General features: G+C 48.5%; 1 protein-coding gene across 2 annotated transcripts in view; it reads right to left on the reverse strand.

Annotated features, from left to right (window-relative positions):
• The window catches only part of CDC37 (cell division cycle 37, HSP90 cochaperone), an 85,961-nt gene extending 73,228 nt beyond the window's left edge, over nucleotides 1-12,733 (reverse strand). Inside the window, exon 1 of one of the 2 annotated variants that reach the window (XM_063931370.1) lies at nucleotides 12,595-12,733. The gene's annotated coding sequence lies outside the window, so the exon portion shown is untranslated. The remainder of the gene's footprint in view (nucleotides 1-12,594) is intronic. The other variant, XM_063931368.1, reaches the window with a different exon arrangement.
• Nucleotides 12,734-17,741: the final 5,008 nt, after the last annotated feature.

Genomic DNA, 17,741 nt, shown 5'->3' on the forward strand with positions numbered 1-17,741 from the left:
GAGCCACTATGATTTTTATTTAAACAATGTGGTCACAAACCATATCACACCCCAAATCTTGCAATGGTGAGTGCTGTGGATTACTGCTTTATAATAAGATTTTACTCACCGGTAAATCTATTTCTCGTAGTCCGTAGTGGATGCTGGGGACTCCGTAAGGACCATGGGGAATAGACGGCACCGCAGGAGACTGGGCACATCTAAAGAAAGATTTAGGACTATCTGGTGTGCACTGGCTCCTCCCCCTATGACCCTCCTCCAAGCCTCAGTTAGGAACTGTGCCCGGAAGAGCTGACACAATAAGGAAGGATTTTGAATCCCGGGTAAGACTCATACCAGCCACACCAATCACACCATATAACACGTGATAGGAACCCCGGTTAACAGTATGATAACAATTGGAGCCTCTGAAGAGATGGCTCACAACAAAACCCGATTTTTGTAACAATAACTATGTACAAGTATTGCAGACAATCCGCACTTGGGATGGGCGCCCAGCATCCACTACGGACTACGAGAAATAGATTTACCGGTGAGTAAAATCTTATTTTCTCTGACGTCCTAGTGGATGCTGGGGACTCCGTAAGGACCATGGGGATTATACCAAAGCTCCCAAACGGGCGGGAGAGTGCGGATGACTCTGCAGCACCGAATGAGAGAACTCCAGGTCCTCCTCAGCCAGGGAATCAAATTTGTAGAATTTAGCAAACGTGTTTGCCCCTGACCAAGTAGCTGCTCGGCAAAGTTGTAAAGCCGAGACCCCTCGGGCAGCCGCCCAAGATGAGCCCACCTTCCTTGTGGAATGGGCTTTTATTGATTTAGACTGCGGTAATCCTACCGCAGAATGCGCCAGCTGAATAGTGCTACAAATCCAGCGCGCAATAGACTGCTTAGAAGCAGGAGCACCCAGCTTGTTGGGTGCATACAGGATAAACAGCGAGTCAGATTTTCTGACTCCAGCCGTCCTGGAAACATACATTTTCAGGGCCCTGACTACGTCCAGCAACTTGGAATCCTCCAAGTCCCTAGTAGCCGCAGGCACCACAATAGGTTGGTTCAAGTGAAAAGCTGAGACCACCTTCGGAAGAAACTGAGGACGAGTCCTCAATTCCGCCCTATCCATCTGGAAAATCAGAGAAGGGCTTTTACAAGACAAAGCCGCCAATTCTGAAACCCGCCTGGCCGAAGCCAAGGCCAACAGTATGACCACTTTCCACGTGAGATATTTTAATTCCACAGTCTTAAGTGGTTCGAACCAATGTGATTTCAGGAATGCCAAAACCACATTGAGATCCCAAGGTGCCACTGGGGGCACAAAAGGAGGCTGAATATGCAGAACTCCTTTGACAAAAGTCTGAACTTCAGGCAGTGAAGCCAGTTCTTTCTGGAAGAAAATCGACAGAGCCGAAATCTGGACCTTGATGGACCCCAATTTGAGGCCCAACGTCACCCCTGCTTGCAGGAAGTGTAGGAATCGACCCAGTTGAAATTCCTCCTTCGGGGCCTTCATGGCCTCACACCAAGCAACATATTTCCGCCAAATGCGGTAATAATGTCTTGCGGTGACATCCTTCCTGGCTTTGATCAGGGTAGGGATGACTTCCTCCGGAATACCCTTTTCCTTTAGGATCCGGTGTTCAACCGCCATGCCGTCAAACGCAGCCGCGGTAAGTCTTGGAACAGACAGGGTCCCTGCTGCAGCAGGTCTTGTCTGAGCGGCAGAGGCCAAGGGTCCTCTGCAAGCATCTCTTGAAGTTCCGGGTACCAAGCTCTTCTTGGCCAATCCGGAACCACGAGTATGGTTTTTACTCCTCGCATTCTTATTATTCTCAGTACCTTGGGTATGAGAGGTAGAGGAGGAAACACATAAACCGACTGGTACACCCACGGTGTCACTTGAGCGTCCACAGCGATCGCCTGAGGGTCCCTTGACCTGGCGCAATATCTTTTCAACTTTTTGTTGAGGCGGTACGCCATCATGTCCACCCGTGGTCATTCCCAACGGTTTACCCGCATTTGGAAAACTTCTGGAAGAAGTCCCCATTCTCCCGGGTGTAGGTCGCCCATCGGAGAATCCTTGTGGCTTCTGCCATCGCCATCCTGCTTCTTGTGCCGCCCTGTCTGTTTACATGGGCGACCGCCGTGATGTTGTCTGATTGGATCAGTACCGGCTGGTTCTGAAGCAGGGGCCTTGCTTGGCTTAGGGCATTGTAAATGGCCCTTAGCTCCAGAATATTTATGTGAAGCGAAATCTCCTTGGAAATTTCTTCCCTGTGTGACTGCACCCCAGCCCCGAAGGCTGGCCTCCGTGGTCACCAGGACCCAGTCCTGTATTCCGAATCTGCGGCCCTCTAGTAGATGAGCCCTCTGCAGCCACCACAGCAGCGACACCCTGTTTCTTGCCGACAGGGTTATCCGCTGTTGTATCTGTAGATGGGACCCGGACCATTTGTCCCACAGGTCCCACTGGAACGTCCTTGCGTGGAACCTTCCGAATGGAATTATGCTTCGTACGAAGCTACCATTTTTTTTTTTTTTTTTTTTTTTTTCAGGACTCGTGTGCTTCCACTGGAAGAAACACTTTTCTGGTCTGTGTCCAGAATCATTCCCAGGAACAGAAGATGTGTCGTCGGGACCAGCTGTGACTTTGGAATATTGAGAATCCAGTCGTGCTGTTGTAGCACTTCCCGAGAGAGTGCTACCCCCACTACCAACTGTTCTTTGGACCTCGCCTTTATCAGGAGATCGTCCAAGTACGGGATAATAAAAACTTCCTTCTTGCGAAGGAGTATCATCATTTCGGCCATTACCTTGGTAAAGACCTTCGGTGCCGTGGACAACTCCAACGGCAGCGTCTGGAACTGATAGTGACAGTCCTGTACCACACATCTGAGGTACTCCTGGTGAGGAGGGTAAATGGGGACATGCAGGTACGCATCCTTGATGTCCAGGGAGACCCTGTAATCCCCCTCGTCCAGGCTCGTAATAACCGCCCTGAGCGATTCCATCTTGAACTTGAATCTCCTGATATAAAAGTTCAAGTATTTTAATTTTAAGATGGGTCTCACCGAACCGTTCTGTTTCGGTACCACAACCATTGTGGAATAGTAACCCCTTCCTTGCTGAAGGAGGGGCACCTTGACAATCACTTGTTGTGATTATAGTGTTGAATAGCCACCAACACCGCCTCCCTGGCAGAGGGAGGTGCCGGTAAGGCAGATTTTAGGAAACGGCGGGGGGAAGAACGTCTCGAGCTCCAGCCTGTACCCCTGAGATACTACTTGAAGGACCCAGGGATCCATGTGAGAGAGCCCACTGGGCGCTGAAATTTCTGAGACGGGCCCCCAGCGTACCCGGGTCCGCCTGAGCAGCCCCAGCGTCATGCTGTGGACTTAACGGACGCAGGGAGGACTTCTGCTCTTGGGAACTAGCTGTGTGCTGCAGCTTTTTCCTCTACCTTTGCCTCTCGGCAGAAAGGATGAGCCTCTAGCCCTCTTGCTTTTCTGGGGCCGAAAGGACTGTACTTGATATGGTGCTTTCTTTTGTTGTGGGGTAGCCTGTGGCAAAAAAGTCGATTTCCCAGCAGTAGCTGTGGAAACGAGGTCTGAAAGACCATCCCCAAACAGTTTTACCCCCTTATAGGGCAAAACTTCCATGTGCAGATTCGAGTCGGCATCGCCTGACCATTGCCGAGTCCATAACCCCCGTCTGGCGGCAATGGACCTAGCGCTTATTTTTTATGCCAGCCGGCAAATATCCCTCTGTGCATCACGCATGTATAAGACCACGTCTTTTATATGCTCTATTGTCAGCAAAATATTGTCCCTATCCATAGTTATTTTCCGACAGGGAATCTGACCACGCAACGGGAGCACTGCACATCCATGCCGAAGCAAAGGCTGGTCGCAATATAATGCCCGAGTGTGTGACTATATCTTTCAGGGTAACCCCCTGCTTTTTATCAGCAGGTTCCTTCAGGGCGGCCGTATCCGGAGACGGTAGTGCCACCTTTTCTAATAAGCGTGTAAGCGCTGTATCTACCCTATGGGGTGTTTCCCAACGTGACCTATCCTCTGGCGGGAAAGGGTACGCTGCCAATAACCGTTTAGAAATTATCAATTTCTTACCGGGGGAAGACCACGCTTCCTCACACACCTCATTTAATTTCTCAGATGCAGGAAAAACTACTGGTAGTTTTCTCTCACCAAACATAATACCCTTTTATGTGGTACCTGGGGTATTATCATAAATGTGTAATACATTTTTCATTGCCTCAATCATGTAACGGGTGGACCTATTTGGAGGGTACACTAGTCTCATCGTCGTCGACACTGGAGTCGGTATCCGTATCGACATCTGTTTCTGCCATCTGAGGTAGCGGGCGTTTTTAGAGCCCCCCATGACATTTGAGACGCTGGAACAGGCACAAGCCGAGTAGCCGGCTGTTCTGTGTCGTCGACCTTTTGTGTAAGGAGTTGACACTTTCACGTAATCCTTCCATAAGTCCAACTACACCGGTGTCGATCCCGCAGGGGGTGACATCACATTTACAGGCATTCGCTCCGCCTCCACATCATTATCCTCCTCATACATGTCGACACAGCCGTACCGACACACAGCACACACACAGGGAATGCTCTGAAAGAGGACAGGACCCCACCAAGCCCTTTGGGGAGACAGAGGGAGAGTATGCCAGCACACACCAGGGCGCTATATATCACATATAAAGAGTGTTTTCCCTTATAGCTGCCTATATATATTGTATACTGCGCCTAAATTGTGCCCCCCCTCTCTTTTTAACCCTTTATGTATGTATTGACTGCAGGGGAGAGCCAGGGAGCTTCCCTCCAACGGAGCTGTGAGGGAAAAATGGCGCCAGTGTGCTGAAGGAGATAGCTCCGCCCCTTTTTCGCGGACTTTCTCCCGCATTTTTATGGATTCTGGCAGGGGTTAAAAAGCACCTATATAGCCTCTGGGGCTATATATGGTGCCAGTTTGCCAGCCAAGGTGTCAGTATTGCTGCTCAGGGCGCGCCCCCCCCCAGCGCCCTGCACCCATCAGTGACCGGAGTGTGAGGTGTGCATGTGGAGCAATGGCGCACAGCTGCAGTGCTGTGCGCTACCTTGGAGAAGACAGAAGTCTTCAGCCGCCGATTTTCCGGACCACCTTCTTGCTTCTGGCTCTGTAAGGGGGACGGCGGCGCGGCTCCGGGAACGGACGACGAGGTCGGGTCCTGTGTTCGATCCCTCTGGAGCTAATGGTGTCCAGTAGCCTAAGAAGCCCAAGCTACCACCACTTAGGTAGGTTCGCTTCTTCTCCCCTTAGTCCCTCGATGCAGTGAGCCTGTTGCCAGCAGGTCTCACTGAAAATAAAAAACCTAACAAACACTTTCTTCCTAGGAGCTCAGGAGAGCCCCTAGTGTGCATCCAGCTCAGCCGGGCACAGAAATCTAACTGAGGCTTGGAGGAGGGTCATAGGGGGAGGAGCCAGTGCACACCAGATAGTCCTAAATCTTTCTTTAGATGTGCCCAGTCTCCTGCGGAGCCGTCTATTCCCCATGGTCCTTACGGAGTCCCCAGCATCCACTAGGACGTCAGAGAAATTAGATTCATTTTTTAATTCATCTTTTTGTGATCACATTTCTCATGCACCCTGTTTAGCTTATTTATTAGAGCACGTGTCAGCTGTTTTCCTCACCTATAAAGCAAAGTTTCTGTAAGTTTTATATCAGGTAGCATACCTAAAGTTTAACGCTAATGTGATAGCTATTTTTATGGTAATTTTGAGCAATAGAGTAGGACCCGCAGTATAGTGTGGTTCCTTGCTGGGGGCTGCAGGCTTAAATGCATTGATCAATACATACACTAAAACTCTGCCGTTTATTATTGTTAGTTGATCTAGTGCAGGCATTTCCAACCACGGTCCTCAAGGCACACCAACAGTGCGGGTTTTAGTGATATCCAGGCTTCAGCACAGATGGTTAAATCAAAATAACTGAGCTACTAATTAAGTCACCTGTGCTGAAGCCTGGATATCACTAAAACCTGCACTGTTGGTGTGCCTTGAGGACCGTGGTTGGAAATGCCTGATCTAGTGAGTGCAGAGCCACACATGCAGATAGGAGCATAGCTAACTAACTTCTTTGTTGTGACCCCCTTCTTCCAACAGTAAAGATCTAACGTGCAGTCCACAGTGTAAAGGCCCGTACACACTGGCCAATATATTGCGGGTCCGTCGGCCAGTGTGTACGGATGATATGTCTGTGAACTCCATCGTGTTACAGATCCAGCGTGCAATTGTCTGCTTGGAAGCAGGACACCCAACCTTGTTGGGAGCATACAGGACAAACAGAGCCTCTGTTTTCCTAATCTGAGCCGTTCTGGTGACATAAATCTTCAAAGCTCTGACCACATCCAGAGATTTTGACTCGGCGAAGGCGTCAGTAGCCACAGGCACCACAATTGGTTGGTTCATGTGGAGAGAGGAAACCACCTTCAGTAGAAATTGTTGACGTGTCCTCAATACAGCTCTATCTTCATGGAAGATCAAATAAGGGCTCTTGTGAGACAAGGCCGCTAACTCAGACACCCGCCTTGCAGATGCCAAGGCCAACAGGATGACCACTTTCCAAGTGAGGAATTTCAAGTCCACCTTCCGTAAAGGTTCAAACCAATGTGATTGAAGGAACTGCAACACCACATTAAGATTCCATGTTGCCACTGGAGGCACAAATGGAGGTTGGATGTGCAACACGCCTTTCACGAAAGTCTGAACTTCTGGAAGGGAGGCCAATTGTTTCTGAAAGAAAACCGATAAGGCCGAAATCTGTACCTTAATTGAGCCCAATTATAGGCCCGCATCCACACCTGCCTGTAGAAAATGGAGAAAACGTCCCAGTCGAAACTCCTCCGTAGGAGCCCCCTTGGATTCACACCAAAAACATATTTTCTCCAAATACGATGGTAATGTTTAGACGTTACCCCTTTTCTGGCCTGAATAAGTGTGGGAATGACTTCACTGGGAATACCCTTACGGGCTAGGATTTTGCGCTCAACCGCCATGCCGTCAAACGTAGCCGCGGTAAGTCCTGATACACGCACGGCCCCTGTTGTAACAGCTCCTCGCGCAGAGGAAGAGACCAGGGATCTCCAATGAGTAATTCCTGAAGATCTGGATACCAAGCCCTCCTTGGCCAGTCTGGGACAATGAGGATCGCCCGGATCTTTGCTCTTCTTATGATCTTTAGAACCTTTGGAATGAGAGGAAGTGGAGGGAATACTTACACTGACTGAAACACCCACGGTGTCACCAGTGCATCCACTGCAATTGCTTGAGGGTCCCTTGACCTGGAATAATATCTCTGAAGCTTCTTGTTCAGACGAGATGCCATCATGTCTACTTGAGGAACTCCCCAACGACTTGTCACCTCTGCAAAGACTTCTTGGTGGAGGCCCCACTCTCCTGGATGGAGATTGTGTCTGCTGAGGAAGTCTGCTTCCCAGTTGTCCACTCCTGGAATGAAGATCGCTGACAGAGCGCTTGTATGCTTTTCCGCCCAGCGGAAAATCCTTGTGGCTTCTGCCATTGCCGCTCTGCTTTTCGTTCCGCCCTGACGATTTATGTACGCTACTGCTGTTACATTGTCCGACTGGATCAGTACAGGTAGATCTCGAAGAAGATGTTCCGCTTACAGAAGGCCGTTGTAAATGGCCCTTAACTCCAGAACATTTATGTGGAGACAAGTTTCCTGATATGACCATCTTCCTTGGAAGTTTTCTCCCATTGTGACTGCTTCCCAGCCTCGGAGGCTTGCATCTGTGGTCACTAGGATCCAGTCCTGCATCCTGAACCTGCAACCCTCTAGGATGTGAGAGCTGTGCAGCCACCACAGGAGTGATAACCTGGTTTTGGAAGACAGGATTATCCTCCGATGCATGTGTAGGTGGGACCCGGACCACTTGTCCAACAGGTCCCACTGGAACTCTGGCATGGAACCTGCCAAACTGAATGGCCTCGTAGGCCGCAACCATCTTCCCCAGCAACCGAATGCATTGATGGATTGACACACTTGCTGGCTTCAGAATTTGTTTGACCAGACTCTGAAGTTCCAGAGCCTTTTCCACTCGAAGAAAGACTGTAGTTCTGTGTCCGATATCATTCCCAAAAACGACAACCGCGTCTTCAGAATCAACTGTGATTTTGGCAAGTTTAGGAGCCAACCATGTTGCTGAAGGACTATCAGGGAGAGTGCAACTTTTTGTACCAACTGGTCCCTGGATCTCGCCTTTATCAGGAAATCGTCCAAGTAAGGGATAATCATGACTCCTTGCTTGCGAAGGAGAACCATCATCTCCGCCATCACTTTGGTGAAAATCCTCGGAGCCGTGGACAGACCAAACGGCAACGTTTGAAATTGGTAATGACAATCCTGAATTGCAAACCTCAGGTAAGCCTGATGCGGAGGATAAATGGGAACATGTAACTAGGCATCCTTTATGTCCACCGACACCATACAATCCCCTTCCTACAGACTGGAGATCACTGCTCGGAGAGATTCCCTCTTGAATTTGAATTTCTTTAGGTAGAAATTTAGGGATTTCAGGTTTAGGATTGGTCTGACCGAGCCGTCCGGCTTCGGGACCACAAACAGGCTCGAATAAAAGCCTTCTCCCTGTTGTGACTGGGGAACCCTGACGATAACTTGATTTTGAGACAATTTTTGTGTTGCGTCGCAAACTACCTCCCTGTCCGGAAGAGAAGCTGGTAAGGCCGATTTGAAAAACCGGCGAGAGGGAACGTCTTAAAACTCCAGCTTGTACCCTTGGGATACTATTTGTAAAACCCATGGGTCTAGGGGGGTAATTCCAAGTTGATCGCAGACTGTTTGTTAGACGGGGAGGAGGAGCTGTTGGTGCCTTTCACTCCCGTATGCAGATGCGGCACCCGGCGTACTCAGAAGGCGGACCGAACTGCAGCGTTAACAGGCTTTCTCAGCGGCCACCTTTCTCCTCCCCATCCTGGCGCTGATATTCACTTCTACCACTCACCGCCGCGGCCACTCAGGATGCGGGGGCATGCGCCAGTGAATTCCAAGGCTAGGCGCAGCATCCGTAGCGCCAAGTTCCGAGTGGCCGCTGCGGTGAGTGGTATAAGTGAATATCAGCGCCAGGATGGGGAGGAGAAAGGTGGCCGCTGAGAAAGCCTGTTAACGCTGCAGTTCGGTCCGCCTTCTGAGTACGCCGGGTGCCGCAGCTGCATACGGGAGTGAAAGGCACCAACAGCTCCTCCTCCCCGTCTAATAGTCCTCCCGGAAGCCCGGCTATTGGAGGGGTTTGAGAGGGATGGCAAAAGCGAACGATTAAAACACTGGGGGTGAGAGCAGTGCCCAGCATACAACAACACAAATTCACACATTGACCAGCATAGTTACCCCACCCCCATATACCCACACCCTCCAAAGCCACACAGTGCCATCACATGCACCCCACCAACCACACAGTGCCCATTACACACACCCCCAATACCCACACATTGCCCATTACACACTCACACAGTGCCAATCATACGCACTCCCCACAACGTGTTCCCGTGATCACCGTGTCTGGGGACGACAACTGGGGGTCCGAGATGGTGGCTATAGTGTGTAACGTGCTCTGCCTGGCGCAACGTGTGTAACGTGCTCTACTGGGCGCATTGTGTATAACGTGCTCTACCGGGCGCATTGTGTATAACGTGCTCTACCGGGCGCATTGTGTATAACGTGCTCTACCGGGCGCATTGTGTATAACGTGCTCTACCGGGCGCAATGTTTATATTTGCTTTACCTGGTGCAATGTGTCTAAGGTGTTCTACCTGGTGCAATGTATATAACGTGCCCTACCTGGTGCAATGTATATAGCGTGCTCTACCGGGCGCATTGTGAAGAACGAGCTCTACTGGGCGCAATGTGTATAATAATGTGCTCTAACTGGCGCAATGTGTATAAAGTGCTCTACCTGGCGTAATGTGTATAACGTGTTCTACCTGGCGCAATGTGTATAATGTGCTCTACTTGGAGCAAAGTGTATAACGTGCTGTACCTGGTGCAAGATGTATAACGTGCTCTACCTGGCGCAGTGTGTATAGGAGGTTCTACCTGGTGCAATCTGTATAAGCGGCACTACGGTGTGGTGTAATGTCATTTGGCACTAATATGTGGTCACGCCCCTTCCCCAGGAAGCCACGCCCCTCAAATTTTCCGCAACGCCTTCGGCGCGCACTGCCTTTACTTTATGGTCTAGTAAGGTGGAACGCCAATTCACTTTCTGCCTAAGGGCACCAAAATGTCTAGTTACAGCTCTGGTGCAGGGTGTCCTGCATGCTACACAGCCCAGCAGCACTGTCATCCCATCCCCCCACCTTGCAACACTTTTGTAGTGTCCAAACAAGATTAAGATTAATAAAAACGTTCATTCCGATGGGAACCAGAAAAAGACCGGTAGGACCCCAATTTTTGAAAGTGAGGGGTCCATGGGACCCACTTTTTTTTTGGATCAGCGCGATCACTGTACATACAGACCCTTTTATCAGGGACAGCCGAGTCCTCAGTGATATGTAGTACTGAATGCTCTTTGCCAATTTTGGCTCTAATCTGGAATCGCTATAGTCGACACTGGAATCAGAGTCCGTGTCGGTATCAGTGTCTGCCAACTGGGCCAACGTATGTTTCTGTGACCCTGAGGGGACCTGACTTTGCAATAACATATCTTCTACAGATTTCTTCCATGCCTGGGTCTGAGACTCAGACTTATCTAGCCTCTTACTAATAAGAGTCACATTAGCATTCAAGGCGTTCAACACATTTATCCAATCCGGCGTCGGCCTCAGACATGCCGACACACGTGTACCAAACACCCACAGACACACCGGGCATATAGGGGACAGACCCACAGTAAAGTCTGTCAGAGAGACACAGAGGGAGTTTGCCAGCTCACAACCCAGCGCCTAATCACCGGTTCTGAAACACTAAAGAATGCCCCAGACCTGCAGTGCTTTTATATTAAACATATATTGCACCAATATTTCTTTGTTTCCCCCCCCCCCCGTTTTGCACCCCGATACTTATTCAGAAGTGTGAGGAAGGACCAGCATCTCTGCAGCCTGTGTAGAGGAAAATGGCGCTGAGCTGTGAGGACGAAGCTCCGCCCCGTTAATGGCGCGCTTCGGTCCCGCTTTTTGAAATATATATTTATACTGGCGGAGTTAGGACAGTGCCTAGGCACTTATGTCCCCTCTTGCCAGTTTATTTTGAGGCTTTTCTGCAACCCAGGGCGCCCCACCCCACGCCCTGCACCCTGTAGTGCTGCTCTGTGTGTGGGAGCATGGCGCGTAGCGTGCGATCGCTGTGCGGTACCTCAGAATGCAGTCACTGAAGTCTTCTACATATTCTTCTACTCACCTGTCTTCTGGCTCTGTAAGGGGGGTGACGGCGGGCTCTGGGAACGAGCATCTAGGCGTACCTAGCAATCAAACCCTCAGGAGCTAATGGTGTCCTGTATCCAGAAGCAGAGCCTTGAAACTCACTGGAAGTAGGTCTGACTTCTCTCCCCTTAGTCCCACGAAGCAGGGAGACTGTTGCCAGCAGTCTCCCTGAAAATAAAAAACCTAACAAAGGTCTTTTTCAGAGAAACTCAGTAGAGCTCCCTGCAGTGCGTCCAGTCTCACTGGGCACAATTCTAAAACTGGAGTCTGGAGGAGGGGCATAGAGGGAGGAGCCAGTTCACACCCTTTCAAAGTCTTAAAGTGCCCATGTCTCCTGCGGATCCCGTCTATACCCCATGGTTCTATGATGACCCCAGCATCCTCTAGGACATATGAGAAAAAGCCAATCCCGGGAATCCTGGGATTGACCATTTTTCAATCCCGAAGCCAGGGACTGAAAAAGTGGCCCAGGACTGGCCACCCTAATCCCTTTTGTGTGCATCACTATAAAAAGGTGCTGTCCTATGGTATCAGCCACTTAAGGAAGACAAATTCTTCCTTGTAGCATACTCCATACAGATTAAGCTAGTTACAGGTCAGAACTCAGTCCAATCGCCCAATGACTGGACATGTGAGCCAATTGGTCACCCATGTGACAGCCAAATGACACCTATCTCATGGTGTGTGCACCGGACTGAGCAAACAGATCAAAATACAGGAAATAAGAACTTACCCAATTAGATGATGAGCTCATACATGTGCATGAGGTCAGAGAGACAGCCATCTGTATACACTGTATATAGCATAAAGCAATATATAAGCACAATCAGGCTGCAGAATTGCATCCTACTTTTGTAATCTGCGGGACTCCTGCTGAGAGGAACTATAGGTCCCAGCATGCTTGAGGATTGTTTGATGGAGCATGCTGGAACCTGTAGTTCCATATCAGTAGGGACAGCACGCCTATATCAGGTATATAACTAGACAACACTGACTCACACACACAACGTTCTGTGGTGACCTACTAGAGTGAAGTGTGCTGCACACTCCACTGTATGTGTTCCTGCGCTGCAATAGACATAAAAGCACCTCGCCAGGTTTACGGGAGATGCGAGAGCACTCGGCAATACCCACCTCACTCTGGCGGAATGAGCAGAAGCCTGCCTGGAAGGATCAGCCCGTTTCTGGAAGGCTCTGGCAGCCTCTAATCCACCCACCCTGCCCTCTCTCCGACGTCACTTCCTCGGCCTCAATCCGTCTACCTGCCCTCTCTCTGACGTCACTTCCCCATCCTCAGACCGCGGCCTGCCCTCTCTCTGACGTCAGTCTGGGCGCCACTGCCAGCTGTGCGTTGGTTGAGCGCCATGATGACGCAACTCGATTCTGAATGATGATTGGTGGGTGAGGTGAGCTTGTCCTCAGTCAGGACAGCAACTAGGCGGGGCTTTTGTTAGGGGGCGTGGTCTACTCGTGATAAGAATGAGTGTGAGAGTAGACTCTGTGGGGGAGATTCAAATGTTTGAAAAGTTGGTTGGGTGTCATTTTTTTCCTGTCTATTAGATAGGAAAAAACAGACTCCCAACTGACATTTGAATCTCCCCCTGTGAGTGGAGAGTGAGGGCGCTCGGTGATGGACTACTTAAAGTGAAAAGGAAATTCTGTAAGTGGCAGAGATATGACAGCCAGGGTGTTTGGCTCAGTATGTACTGGAGGAGCCTGAAGAAGCTCCTTATTAATAACAATAAACATAAAGTATTCAGTAATCACACCTAATTTTTTACAGGTGAAAATCGTTACATATTAAGCTCCTGCCCAGCTCTACCTGCTGGTCTGTTGTGTGTTACGTGGACATCGTTAGCCCAGCATAGAATGGTCAAATATAAAAAGAAGAACAATTGGGTGCGCTATCAATAGCAGCTGGTAAGGGGATGGTAAGTCCCCAAAAGATGAACAACAAGAAAATAAAAAATTACCAGCGCTGGCTGATCATGTAGATAATGAAACAATCCAATAACCAAAAGGCTTCAATATAAAGTATCACATTTATTATACAAATGTAAATAATTAAATGATTAACATTAAAATTAAATCATAAAAAATAGGGGTAAAATTGTATATCAGTTTTCAATGGGAATGCCACAAGGTGCCTGAATTATTAAAAAGTCCACATTAGGCAATTTACTGACACTCAAAAGGACTTTGATCACTGGAGATGTCCATCACTAGTCGGTTATTTTTGCATAAACCGACAAATTGCAAATGTGAGGTAGTTACCAGTGATCCTTGGAGCAGATAGAGTCCACCTGTAGTTAACTGGATCAGTTGTCCTCTTTGGCATGGAGGGATATGTCCAGAATAGTGGATACTGCTAGATGATTGTCCCAATTGTAGTATTACCGAGTGTCAGGAGAGCCAGTGGTGCTGATGAATATCAGGATGAAATAGTAGCTCATGAGCTACTATTTCATCCTGATATTCATCAGCACCACTGGCTCTCCTGACACTCGGTAATACTACAATTGGGACAATCATCTAGCAGTATCCACTATTCTGGACATATCCCTCCATGCCAAAGAGGACAACTGATCCAGTTAACTACAGGTGGACTCTATCTGCTCCAAGGATCACTGGTAACTACCTCACATTTGCAATTTGTCGGTTTATGCAAAAATAACCGACTAGTGATGGACATCTCCAGTGATCAAAGTCCTTTTGAGTGTCAATAAATTGCCTAATGTGGACTTTTTAATAATTCAGGCACCTTGTGGCATTCCCATTGAAAACTGATATACAATTTTACCCCTATTTTTTATATTTTTTATGATTTAATTTTAATGTTAATCATTTAATTATTTACATTTGTATAATAAATGTGATACTTTATATTGAAGCCTTTTGGTTATTGGATTGTTTCATTATCTACATGATCAGCCAGCGCTGGTAATTTTTTATTTTTTATTCAGCATAGAATGGTGATGGCTAGTTACCGTAGTTTATAAACAGGAGGTAGTTATGTGACCGGTGGTCACAATTCCGGTGCCGGAATCCCGCACCCTTTAAGTCCCGGCAGTCGACTAATATCCCTTTCAGACTGACAGAGTCGGGTCACACCCGGGAATGTGTTCCTGGATGCATCCCAGGACACAATTATTATTATCCTTTATTTATATGGTGCCACAAGGGTTCCGCAGCGCCCAATTACAGAGTACATAAACAAATAATCAAACAGGAAAACAACAACTTACAGTTGATGACAGTATAGGACAAGTACAGGGTAAATAAACATAGTTACATCAGCAGATGACACTGGAATAAGTATCAGGTGGCAGAAGACTGCTGGATGTGGTGCAGTTGACATCGTTAGCCCAGCATAGAATGGTGATGGCTAGTTACCGTAGTTTATAAACAGGAGGTAGTTATGTGACCGGTGGTCACAATTCCGGTGCCGGAATCCCGCACCCTTTAAGTCCCGGCAGTCGACTAATATCCCTTTCAGACTGACAGAGTCGGGTCACACCCGGGAATGTGTTCCTGGATGCATCCCGGGACACAATTATTATCCTTCATTTATATGGCGCCACAAGGGTTCCGCAGCGCCCAATTAAAGAGTACATAAACAAATAATCAAACAGGAAAACAACAACTTACAGTTGATGACAGTATAGGACAAGTACAGGGTAAATAAACATAGTTACATCAGCAGATGACACTGGAATAAGTATCAGGTGGCAGAATACTGCTGGATGTGGTGCAGTTGAAGATTATTAAAGTAAGAAAGAATAAGCACATGAGGGAAGAGGGCCCTGCTCGTGAGAGCTTACATTCTAAAGGGGAGTGGTAGACAGACAGGGGTGACACAGATGGGGTACATAGAGAGCGTAGAACAGAGGGTTAGGATGAGATTTGGCTGGGTTTGGTGAAGAAGTGGGTCTTGAGAGATCGTTTGAAGTTTTGTAGAGAGGTGGAGAGTCTGAGGGGGAGAGGTAGGGAATTCCAAAGAAGTGGTGCAGCACGTGAAAAATCTTGGATGTAGGAGTGGGAGGAAGTAATCCGTACGCAGGAAAGTCGGCGTGCATTAGCAGAGCGAAGAGGACGGGTGGGAGTGTAAAGGGAGATAAGGTCAGAGATGTAGATGGGAGAGGAGTGGGTGAGGGCTTTGTAAGCGAGTGTGAGAAGCTTGAAATGGATTCTGAAAGGGAAGGGGAGCCAGTGAAGGTCTAGTAAGAGAGGAGAGGTGGACGTAGTGCGTTTGGTGAGGAAGATGAGCCGGGCAGCAGCATTGAGGATAGATTGGAGTGGAGAGAGGTATTTGTCAGGAATGCCAGTCAGGAGCAGATTACAGTAGTCCAGTCTGGAGATGACCAGTGAGTGGATAAGAGTCTTAGTAGCATCCTGGGTCAGAAAGGGTCTGATCCTGGAAATATTTTTTAGATGAAAATGGCAGGTTTGTGAGAGGTGCTGAATGTGTGGTTTGAAGGAGAGGGAGGAGTCAAGGATTACTCCAAGACAGCGCACTTGGGGGCTAGAGGAGATAGTAGTGCCATCAATAGATAATGAGATTGTAGGAGGTGAGGTTATGCGGGAGGGAGGAAAGATGATCAGCTCTGTCTTAGACATGTTAAGTTTAAGAAAGCGCTGGGACATCCAGGAAGAGGTAGCAGAGAGACAGTTGGAGATACGAGTGAGGAGAGCAGGGGAGAGGTCTGGAGAGGAAAGATAGATTTGGGTGTCATCAGCATAGAGATGATATTGGAAACCAAAAGAACTAATGAGCTTACCTAGTGAGGACGTATAGAGAGAGAAGAGAAGAGGACCAAGGACAGAACCTTGGGGTACCCCTACAGTTAGTGGAAGTGAGGGGGAGGTGGAGTCATGAGAGGAGACAGAGAAAGAACGGTCAGAAAGGTAGGAGGACAGCCAAGAGAGGGCAGTGTCATGCAGACCAATGGAGTGAAGAATTTGCAGTAGGAGAGGATGGTCCACAGTGTCAAAAGCAGCAGAGAGATCAAGTAGAATAAGTATAGAATCCGGGAATGACACCTTTCACACTGCACTTAGACCTGGGATCAACCCGGGACAACCCCGTTTACACTAATCCCGGGAAATCCCTGCAAATACATATGTAGGTCATTAGAAATGGACATTTTTCTGGCTCACAGAGATGAGGTTACAATAGGCAAGCAAAGGGAGGGGTATTGAGTATTAGAAAAGTCATCACATGTTTGGTTAATTAAATTTTGTTTATTTTGTTCTTATAAATAATAGCATCCTTCACTGAGCCTGTTATCTGTCTCTTTATTTCCTCCTCCCCCTTATGCTGAGCAGCTCTCTGATCTCTTGATCTGTCCAGGTCGCCATATTGTCTGTCTCCTACTCTTCCAGGTCTTCTCCTCCACTTTCCCGTGCTCTGGATGATGACATCATCTTTTCTGAGCCCAAGAAAGCTCCAATAACAGGTCTTTTAACAGTTCCGTGTACTGAATACCAGGTAGGACCCATTCACACTGCACCTCATCCCGGGTCCATTCCGGATTCAACCCAGGTCGAGACCTGGGATGAAATGCAGAGACGCTCGACCTGGGATATTCTTTCAGAACCCTTTCTCACTGAGAAAATTCCTGTGTTGATGCGCAATAACGCGGGAAATATTTGTCAGTCTGAAAGGGGTATTACAGGGACTATTCCCACTTCTGGGTGTCCACGACACCCATAGAGTGGGAATGTAACCGAGCCCGCAAGGGGTTCGTTGTGCTCGCCCCCGCCGGGCATCTCCTGATCGCCAATCACGCATACCCAACCCCTGTAAACTATTTAATGGTACGGGCATGTGGAAGAGACTATGGGGCTTGCACTGTCACCCTTACGGCACCCCCTAATGACTAATTAAGCGATTGTAAGTTTCCAAATAGCTTATTTAGTCCTAAATTACCTTCAGAAGTGGTGTCTTCCTCAAGTGTCGGGGATCCGGTCTTCAGCAGCAGCGGTGTATGTAAGTATGTGTGAGTGTGTGTAAAGGTGGGTACACACGGTATGATGTGTACCCACTGATGCGTCAGACGCTCCTCGGTCTCACACCGGGAGGCCATACACACAGCAATCCGGTGCACGACCGCCCACCCAGGTACGCCCTAATCGTTGGACAGATTGTTCCATGTGTATGCATTTTTAAAGGTGCATACACACGGTGAGATTTTGACTAAGTGCCAATTTTGACTATGCGATTTCCCTTGAATTCCCTGGAGCACAGAACCACCGATTTTTACTATATTTAGTTGTAATTT

This window comes from Pseudophryne corroboree, chromosome 6, assembly GCF_028390025.1.
Source record: "Pseudophryne corroboree isolate aPseCor3 chromosome 6, aPseCor3.hap2, whole genome shotgun sequence".
Lineage (NCBI taxonomy): Eukaryota > Metazoa > Chordata > Amphibia > Anura > Myobatrachidae > Pseudophryne > Pseudophryne corroboree.